Source organism: Callithrix jacchus, chromosome 16, assembly GCF_049354715.1.
Source record: "Callithrix jacchus isolate 240 chromosome 16, calJac240_pri, whole genome shotgun sequence".
NCBI lineage: Eukaryota > Metazoa > Chordata > Mammalia > Primates > Cebidae > Callithrix > Callithrix jacchus.
The window spans coordinates 370,041-378,634 of NC_133517.1; the positions used below are offsets into that span (position 1 = coordinate 370,041).

The window sequence follows — 8,594 nt, forward strand, 5'->3', positions numbered from 1 at the left end:
TAAAAATCTGCTAAATGGAGCATTGTTCACTGATCTTGAAACTGACATTAGTCAGCCAAGCCGGTTGTTGGTGGTGAATAGGGGGTTGCTCCAAGGGCATTGCCCATGTGACTGGGGGATCCAGTAATTCCTGAGGTGGGTCCAAATTTGATCCGAGAAAATAAGGGACGACTTTCTCTTGAACAGGATGAGCACATCCTTACACTTCTGTGGTAACATATTTTTTATGTTATCTTTGAATTCTTCTGAGGACTTCCTCATTAAATTGTTTTCTTAATTCTCCCAATGTATTATAAGTGTTGCAGGTTTTAAAATTATTTTACGGTCTTCAGTCATAGAAGCAGTCTCAACACCGAGGCAAGACACGGCTGTCATTATCATTCAAATTGTACACACTGTTTCATGGCATCCAGGAATTTCCTGAATCAAAATTTCCACCCAGTGCTGAAGAGTGGCAGGTGTGAGTTTTGGGCCATTGCTTTAGTCTGCCCAAAGAACATGTGGCAAGAACTTCCAAAATGCGAATTTAGACCACACTGTCCTGAAGTACTGAGGGAAAGAGCTTTTTACAATTCAGAAATGGCCTGATTTAGTAAAATTTCCTATTGAAATGAACCTCCATTTGTTGATTTTTTAAATGGCTTCATTATAATTTTACGTATTTACAAAGTGCAAATGATATTTGGTTAGACATGCACAATGCGCAATGACCACATTCTTAATTGGCATCTTGGTAATTGGTATGTTTGTCATTGCAGAGATGTAGCACTTATTGGTCATGGATATCTGAAATCTATACTTTTCATTATTTCGAAATATGTAATAAATTATTTATAGCTATAATCTCCCTGCTATACAATCAAACTTTATAAACTATTTCTTCTTACTGTATTTTTAAACTTATTAACTTACTCATTTATTTGTTTGCATAGTGTCTTTCCCAGCCTACAATGACCTGCCATGATTGTTTCTACCTCCATGAAATCAACTTTTTATTTCCCACATGTGAATAAAAATATGCAATACTTGGTGTTTATAACTCCTGACTAATTACACTTAATGTACTGTCCCTTAAATTGAGCCATTTTCTGCTTAGTGTTTAGGTAACGTATTGAGGTTTTCATAAGACTGAAATATCACCCACCTAAATTTTACCTTCACTGTTACCAAAATTCTCTGGGTATATTGTATTGTAGTTTGAAAAACAGCAAGTGAACAGAGATGACTTTAAGGTGTCTTAAGACTCTAATGGCGTAATCTTTTCTGTCTCGTGTCTTATTTAATTCTGGTTTGTCTTCGTTAATACAAATATTCAAATAAACTCTTCAGGGGAACAACAAGACTAAAACCCAAAATGGGTCAGTGATTTACTACTTTAACTTTAAAAATATAATGAAAGAAATTAAAGCAAATACTAAATGTAACTGAAGAAAAGTGTGCATTATTTTATATTTCTTCATTTCAAAGCATTTTACTTCTCACTTTTACTATTATTGCTTATTTCAAACATGGGCTATTATGCCTTCACAGAGAAGTTATTTAAAAGAGTAACAAAATAATAAGACACACTTACATAATATTGTAAAATTAGGTCAAGTAGACAGGAGATAAATGAGTTTTTTGCAATGTAAGTCTCTTCAGAGGAATAGGTTACTCAGCCTTTCTATGATTCAGTAACTTTTCTGAGAATAATACAGTTTTGCAAATTACATGAGATAATTTACATAATGGAATAAGAATTATTAAGCCTTAACAAATACAACAATTCACAGTAGCTAGTGAAAGAAAGGAGGGGGAGCATAAACAAAAGCTTCAAAAGTCCTAATATTGTAGCCACAGAGCAAAGCAAAATACCATTGTTTTACAAATATCTAAGATTTCTGTGTGGTTTCCTCTGTCTTTGGTGTGTGATGCAGAAATACACAATGCCTAGTTTCTGTCCTGGAGAAGTTTATTGCACAGAAAATATAACCAGGCAGATATGCATGCCACACTGCAGAGATTCAACAAAATAAAACCCAAGCAACCAACCACAAATGTGGGATAACCAATTTAAAATTTTACGTTCTGTCTGTCTCTTTTACTTCCTGCCAGTATGATTAGCCACCTCCATATGGGTTAAATTCAACATCCTAGGGGTAAGATAGACTGTAATATCAGAACTTCTAATCCAATTATTCTTGGAACAGTGGCTGTTAACCAAGTGTTGGTGAACATCTTGTATGAAGATTGTACTAAACGTAAAGCTACACCCATAGTAATACTTGGATGGTATGGTTTATTAGGTTTAGAAAAGAGGAACCAAGTTAGTGTTTTATTTTTTCTTATACAGAGTTGTATAATAATATATTTCTGAATTGTTTGTGATTCAGATGAGTATTTTTATGCCAGTAGATAATAAATCTTAGCTATTGAACAATATTTTTAAATCCTGCCTTTTGTAACTTTGTTTTTAGATAATTTTTTATTGTGAGCATTTGCTGTGCATTGTAGGATGTTGACCAGCATTTCTGGCCCCTTCTGCACACTGTCACAGCAATCTATTTTTCCCACAAATGTGAAAATCAAATTTGTTTGTGTATTCTTAGAGCAAAATTGCTGATATTGTATATTCTAAAGATTTCTAAAGAAAAAACAAAATCAACTTGAAATGTTTGAGAAATTGTGCAGGAGATCCCGCAGATTTTCTGTTGTTTTTACTCCCCATCTTTTTCTCTATTCTTATTTTAAGTTGGGCCTATAATATATCTTCTTTTGCCGGATAGTGTTGAAAACACATGTGAAATGGGCATTGAAGAACTGAGCTTTCGAAGTCCCTCTTGGGTTAACAATAAAGACACTAAGTTTCAAACTCAGGAGAAAATGTATCACTGTTGTGATATGTTTAATGTATTTACATTAAGTTCTGAAGTTTTGTACTGAACTATGTATCATGACCTTAGAAATATTTGTCAGCAAATCTATGTAGTTGAGCTCTGTAAGTATTATGTCTTTGAGTCATAACTTGATGTTCTTTCTTTATTCCTGGCCTCCTTTATTTTTTAAAAGACTTCCAATTCTGAAAAGTTTACAGCAAATGTAAACGGTGTGCCTCACTTTATTTAAGAGATATAGGAATTACAAATCAGAAGTGATTAAAAAAAAAGCTATAAAAAGCAATGAGCAGTATAATTTTTCTCATATAAATTCAGTTTCCTTAATTGAGTTTTATTGTATCTTATTTTATTTTATCTTACTTTATCCTACTTATTATATTCTAAGACGAAATCTCACTTTGGTGCTCACCCTGGAGTGCAGTGACATTATCTTGCCTTACTGCAACCTACTGCCTTCCAGGTTCAAGTGATTTTCATTTCTCAGCCTTTCAATTAGATGCAAATACATTCATGTGCTACCATGCCTGACCAAGTTTTGGTATTTTTAGTAGAGTTTGGTTTTATTCTGTGGGCCAGGCTTGTTTTAAAATCTTGACCTGAAATAAAAAAACCACCTCAAAGAAGACCTACTCGGGCCTTCCAAAGTTTTGAAATTATAGGAAAAAAACACTGCACATGATTTTTAAATACAATTCCATTAAAGAAATCTATCTTGCCCAGCTTTATTTTATATATATATATCATATATATACACATGTATATGATATATATATACACATATAATATATATACACATATATATACATATACACATATATTATATATAATGTATAAATATCATATATACACATATATATGATATATATACACACATATATAATATATATACACATATATATGATATATACACACATATATAATATATATACACATATATATGATATATATACATATATATTTCGTGATGTTTTTGTCTTTTAATATTATAAAAATAATATAATTTTAACGCACTCTATGTAAATAAATTTATTTTTATATGTGATTTTAAAAGTAAATTTAAAAAGTACATTTACATAAAATGTAAAATTCTTACCTTTTAAAAATTACTGTATAACATCTTCTCTAGGAAAGAGACCACGCTTATTAAATTGTATATAGTATTTTTGTCAGAATAATTTTTTCAAAAATAAAGTGAAATTATTACAAGATATAGTAATATGTTAAATTATTTTCAACAAACTTAGAAGTATTTTCTCTGAAATAACATGTTTTTTCCACACTATAGTTTGTAGTAATATGTTATGTGTTCTTTCAACTTAGTAGGAATCAATTAATTATTTCATCTGTTCTGCATACACAATTTCAAGCAATATAAAGGAAGCAAAGAACTATCAGGTTGGCAGGCTTTTTCAAGCTACAGTTTACCTGCTACTATTTATGCTGGTTTTGAACTAATTGTAGCACGAGCTATTTAGCTTACGTAAGAAATTTCAAACTGATACTAAATTGTTTCAACGAAGCAATAAATGGTGATTATTTATTGTATAAGGGTATTTTTGTTCATTAACAATACCTTAACATTTTATTTTGTCATTTACAAAATACTGACTGTGATTTATATTTTTTCATCAAGTAGTTTTATATGTTTTTTCAGTTTGAGGATATTCTGAATCACATTGTAAGAGATTCTAGGTAAACTCAGTGCTTAAAATATCAGAACTTCAATTGTCCTGTGGAATCTGTGGAGAGAGAGGAGAGGGCTTTTTTCCTGTTTAAAGATTTCTTTTTCTTGCTACATTTGATTTTTTTAGCTAATACATGAAAATTGTAAGGAAACATTTTTAGAAGTTTATTCTTTAAGAAGACATGTTGTCAATTTATTTGTTTATGTTTATGCATGGTGAATTTGTATTTTCAAAATAAAATATACTAAAAATTTTTATCTTTCTAACAATTTAATATTTCTGGTACAGAGACTATCTCCTTGTATGCACATTTATATACATATAGCTGTTTATTTATAATTCACTTTGTATAAAATGTAAATATACAACAGAATATTTTAAACTTAGTTTTATACATAGTAACACACCAATCAGTATAAGAATGTCTGTTTCTTGCCTATCTTTTAGCTATATAACTTAGAGTTCAATGTGCTCCAATTTTTGTAATTCACCCCTAAGATGGTGATTGATGTTTAGGTTGTCTGTAATTTTACATAAGCCAGATAGGGATTTATAGTGCTCACAGTGATTTTAAATACATCATCTCATTGACTCCTTTGCAAAACGAAACTCTGAATACAGGCAAACCTATCATCACTATTTCCTAAAGAGAGAAACAGATATTTATATTATAGCATAGTTTTATGAGTCAGAATCATCCATTGAACTGCAGTTGTCTTATATCCAATTAAAACTTAGAAAATTCTAATGTTTTACATATATAAAGTCCTGGCAAGAATGAATTGAACACACTTGTTTTAAGTGGAAAACTCCTTTAGTTAGTTAACTTAACAATAATTAAAGTAAGTTGGTGTCTAACACATTGAACTTTACTATGATTCCTTCTTGTATGACTCGAAGAAAACTGTTACAGAAAAAAAATGACCCTCATCAATAAAAGGCACTCTCATAGATAACCCAAAGATTCTTTATTGGAAATATGAGAGCCCAAAGAGCATTTAGCGTATCTATACCAGGTGCTGTAATGAAAAGCAAAACTGCATTGGGCCAGTATATTATGAGTGTTGACACAAAAAACCTTACAAACAGAAATCTTATGCCAAAAACAACTCTCCATCAATTATGACATTCCCAGATCAGTGCTGCGAAAGTTTGTTGAACTAGACGGAATTTAGAAAAATCCTTCATGAATTACATAAGGATGAAGTAAAAGAACACTAGACAGTTGTATAAAGAAATAAAGGTGAAGGTTAAGATGCACACGTGGGCAATTATAGAAGCAATAAAATGTTTTATCCATGCACAACTACACGATTTTTTACACGATTAAAAAAGACAGATGTACTTTAAACTATTGCTTTTTTTCATTTTTGACACAAAATGCATGCAAAAGTAAATCTGAGAACTCAATAAGTGAAATGATGGGCATTGAAGTATAAAAATTGTAATTCTAGTGTGTTACTGAAGAAACACTAGTGTGACTTTAAGTTTTATGACTTTAGAATGTTAAATTTAGTTGTCATAGCAACCGCAAAGGAAATAGTTACGGTTCCCTAGAAAGCTTTCTACATTAAACAAGAGAGCGGGAGCCGTGGACTCAGCTGCTTTCTCTTGAGGTTACCTAACCCTGCATAGAGGCATCCTGGGTCAATGCCCGAAGTGTCCTACCAGGGAGTAAGCACAGGAAGACAAATCACATACTATAACTGCTGCTTCATACAACTTCTACCCCAGCAGGGCATAGAAAGTGGGAGAGACTTATTCGTGCTCAGCGATTGGTAGATCAGTGGAGCAGTACCATTTACAGATTTGTTAACAGCAAATCGAAAAACAAACACCAATATCTGTTCAACCATGAGAGATAAAAAGAGAAAAGTCGTAGATGATGGAAGAGACCAGCGTTTTGACAAGAGAGTGCGTTTCAGCATGAGGCTGATGGAAAGTGCCCGCACGTACAAAGACATTGCGGTGAGAAAGAAAGATGGTTTCACTCAGATCTTACTATCAACCAGATCAACACATAATAACACCTTGAACAGAGAGGTAATGAATGAAATTCAGAGTGCTCTGGATAGAGCTGCTGTTGATGACAGTAAGTTTGTGCTGCTCAGTGCAGTTGGCAGTGTCTTTTGCTGTGGTCTTGATTTCGATAACTTTGTGAAGCATTTAAAATATAATAGAAAAAGAGCTAGTGTTAAACTAGTGGACACCATCAAAAACTTTGTGAATTCTTTTATTGAGTTTCAGAAACCTATCATCGTATCAGTCAATGGCCCAGCCATTGGACTAGGTGCATCTATACTGCCTCTCTGTGATGTGGTTTGGGCTAATGAGAAGGCTTGGTTTCAAACCCCTTACACAAGGTTTGGGCAGAGTCCAGATGGCTGTTCCACAATTACTTTTCCAAAAATAATGGGTAGAGCAGCTGCCAACGAAATGTTGATCAATGGGTGGAAGATGAATGCCCAAGAAGCATGTGCCAAAGGCCTCGTCTCTCAGGTGTTTTGGCCTGAAACTTTCACACAAGAAGTTATGGTTCGAATTCAGGAGATTGCTTCATGCAATTCATTTGTTCTGGAGAATTCCAAAGCTCTTGTGCACCATAACATGAAGATAGAGTTGAAACAGGCCAATGAGAGAGAGTGTGAAGTCCTGAAGGAAATCTGGGGATCAGCAAAAGGAATGGAATATATGATGAACTATGTGCGAAATAAAATTGATACGTTTTGATTCTCAGTTAGTCTGTTCTTGACACTGAACTACACTGAGCAGAATTCATTATTAGATAGAAGATGCACTAATCCATCCTCAGAGCTGGAGAAAAGTTCACACATAATTAATGCTTGTGAGCTGAACTAAAACCATCCAAACTATTTGTTATCAGTGACAATTTCAGTATTGTAAAATTAAAATAAATAATGGAAAAACTTTTTGTTTGCTCAAGTATTATTATTTTATTCACTTATGTAAATCTAAGGGTATACTGGTGAGCACTAGACTCTTACTTTAAGCTCCAGTTTCCTTTATGGCTAATACTATATTTTTTTAAAAGTGTGTTTCTTTAATTTTGAGTTACATAAAATACTGAAATAGCATCTGTTTGTTTCTGCTAGCATGCTGAGTCTAAAAGAGCATGAGGCAGCCTCTATTCCTATCCCACAAATATAAACACAGGACAACCTGATATGTTGCACTTCTCTTCATGAAGGCACAAACTCTTCAGAGACAGAAAATTCTGAATCAAAAAACATATTTCAGGATAAGTATTTTTAAGAGAAGAATCACCTGGGTGCAGTGGCTCATGCCTGTAATCTCAGCATTTGGGGAGGCTGAGGTGATTGGATTTTCTGAGCTAAGGAGTTGAGACCAACCTAGGGAACATGCTAAAATCATGTCTCTATTACCATTACAAAAAGTTGTAATTGTACAGGTGTGTGCCTGTAATCCCAGCTACTCTGGATGCTGAACAGGAGAATCACTTGAAACTGGGAGTTGGACGTTGCAGTGCACTGAGGTGGCACCATGCACTTCAGCCATGCAGACAGATTGAGACCCACTCTCAAAAAAAAAAAAACAATTTGAAAATCAGTACCTCAAGTAAAACATGCTAAAGGGTAATGCTGGCATATCAATTAATTTTTCTTTTATTTTTAATTGTCTAACTGTTAGGTAACTTAAATAAACCACTAGCTTCCTAGACTGGAGTCTGTTGGGCAGTATTAGTGAATCATAAAATCATTTACGTAGAAATGTCAAAGTAATAATGTTTACAACGTCGTTCCAAAGTTAACTTGAAGTATGTTTTATTTAATAAGTTAAAATTCTAAACACCCTATTAAATTCAGACACTCTTTCAAAATATGCAAAAAGTTTTTCTTATTAATTACATATATTTTTAATTTTTAATTACTGGTGTACACCTTTGTATGCACAGCATTTTTAACACACTCTACATATTCTGCTATACAGAAGCTCCCTGAAGCCCATTCACTTGGGTTTTCAAAAGCTTTATTAGGGCTGGGTACAATGTGTC

The 8,594-nt window shown here is 33.0% G+C and overlaps 1 pseudogene across 1 annotated transcript; it reads left to right on the top strand.

Moving 5' to 3' along the window:
• The first annotated feature begins 6,128 nt into the window (after window positions 1-6,128).
• LOC100399067 (chromodomain Y-like protein pseudogene) lies at window positions 6,129-7,477 on the top strand (annotated as a pseudogene). The gene has a single exon (XR_013528222.1). The product of XR_013528222.1 is annotated as a chromodomain Y-like protein pseudogene (transcript).
• The last annotated feature ends 1,117 nt before the right edge of the window (window positions 7,478-8,594 follow it).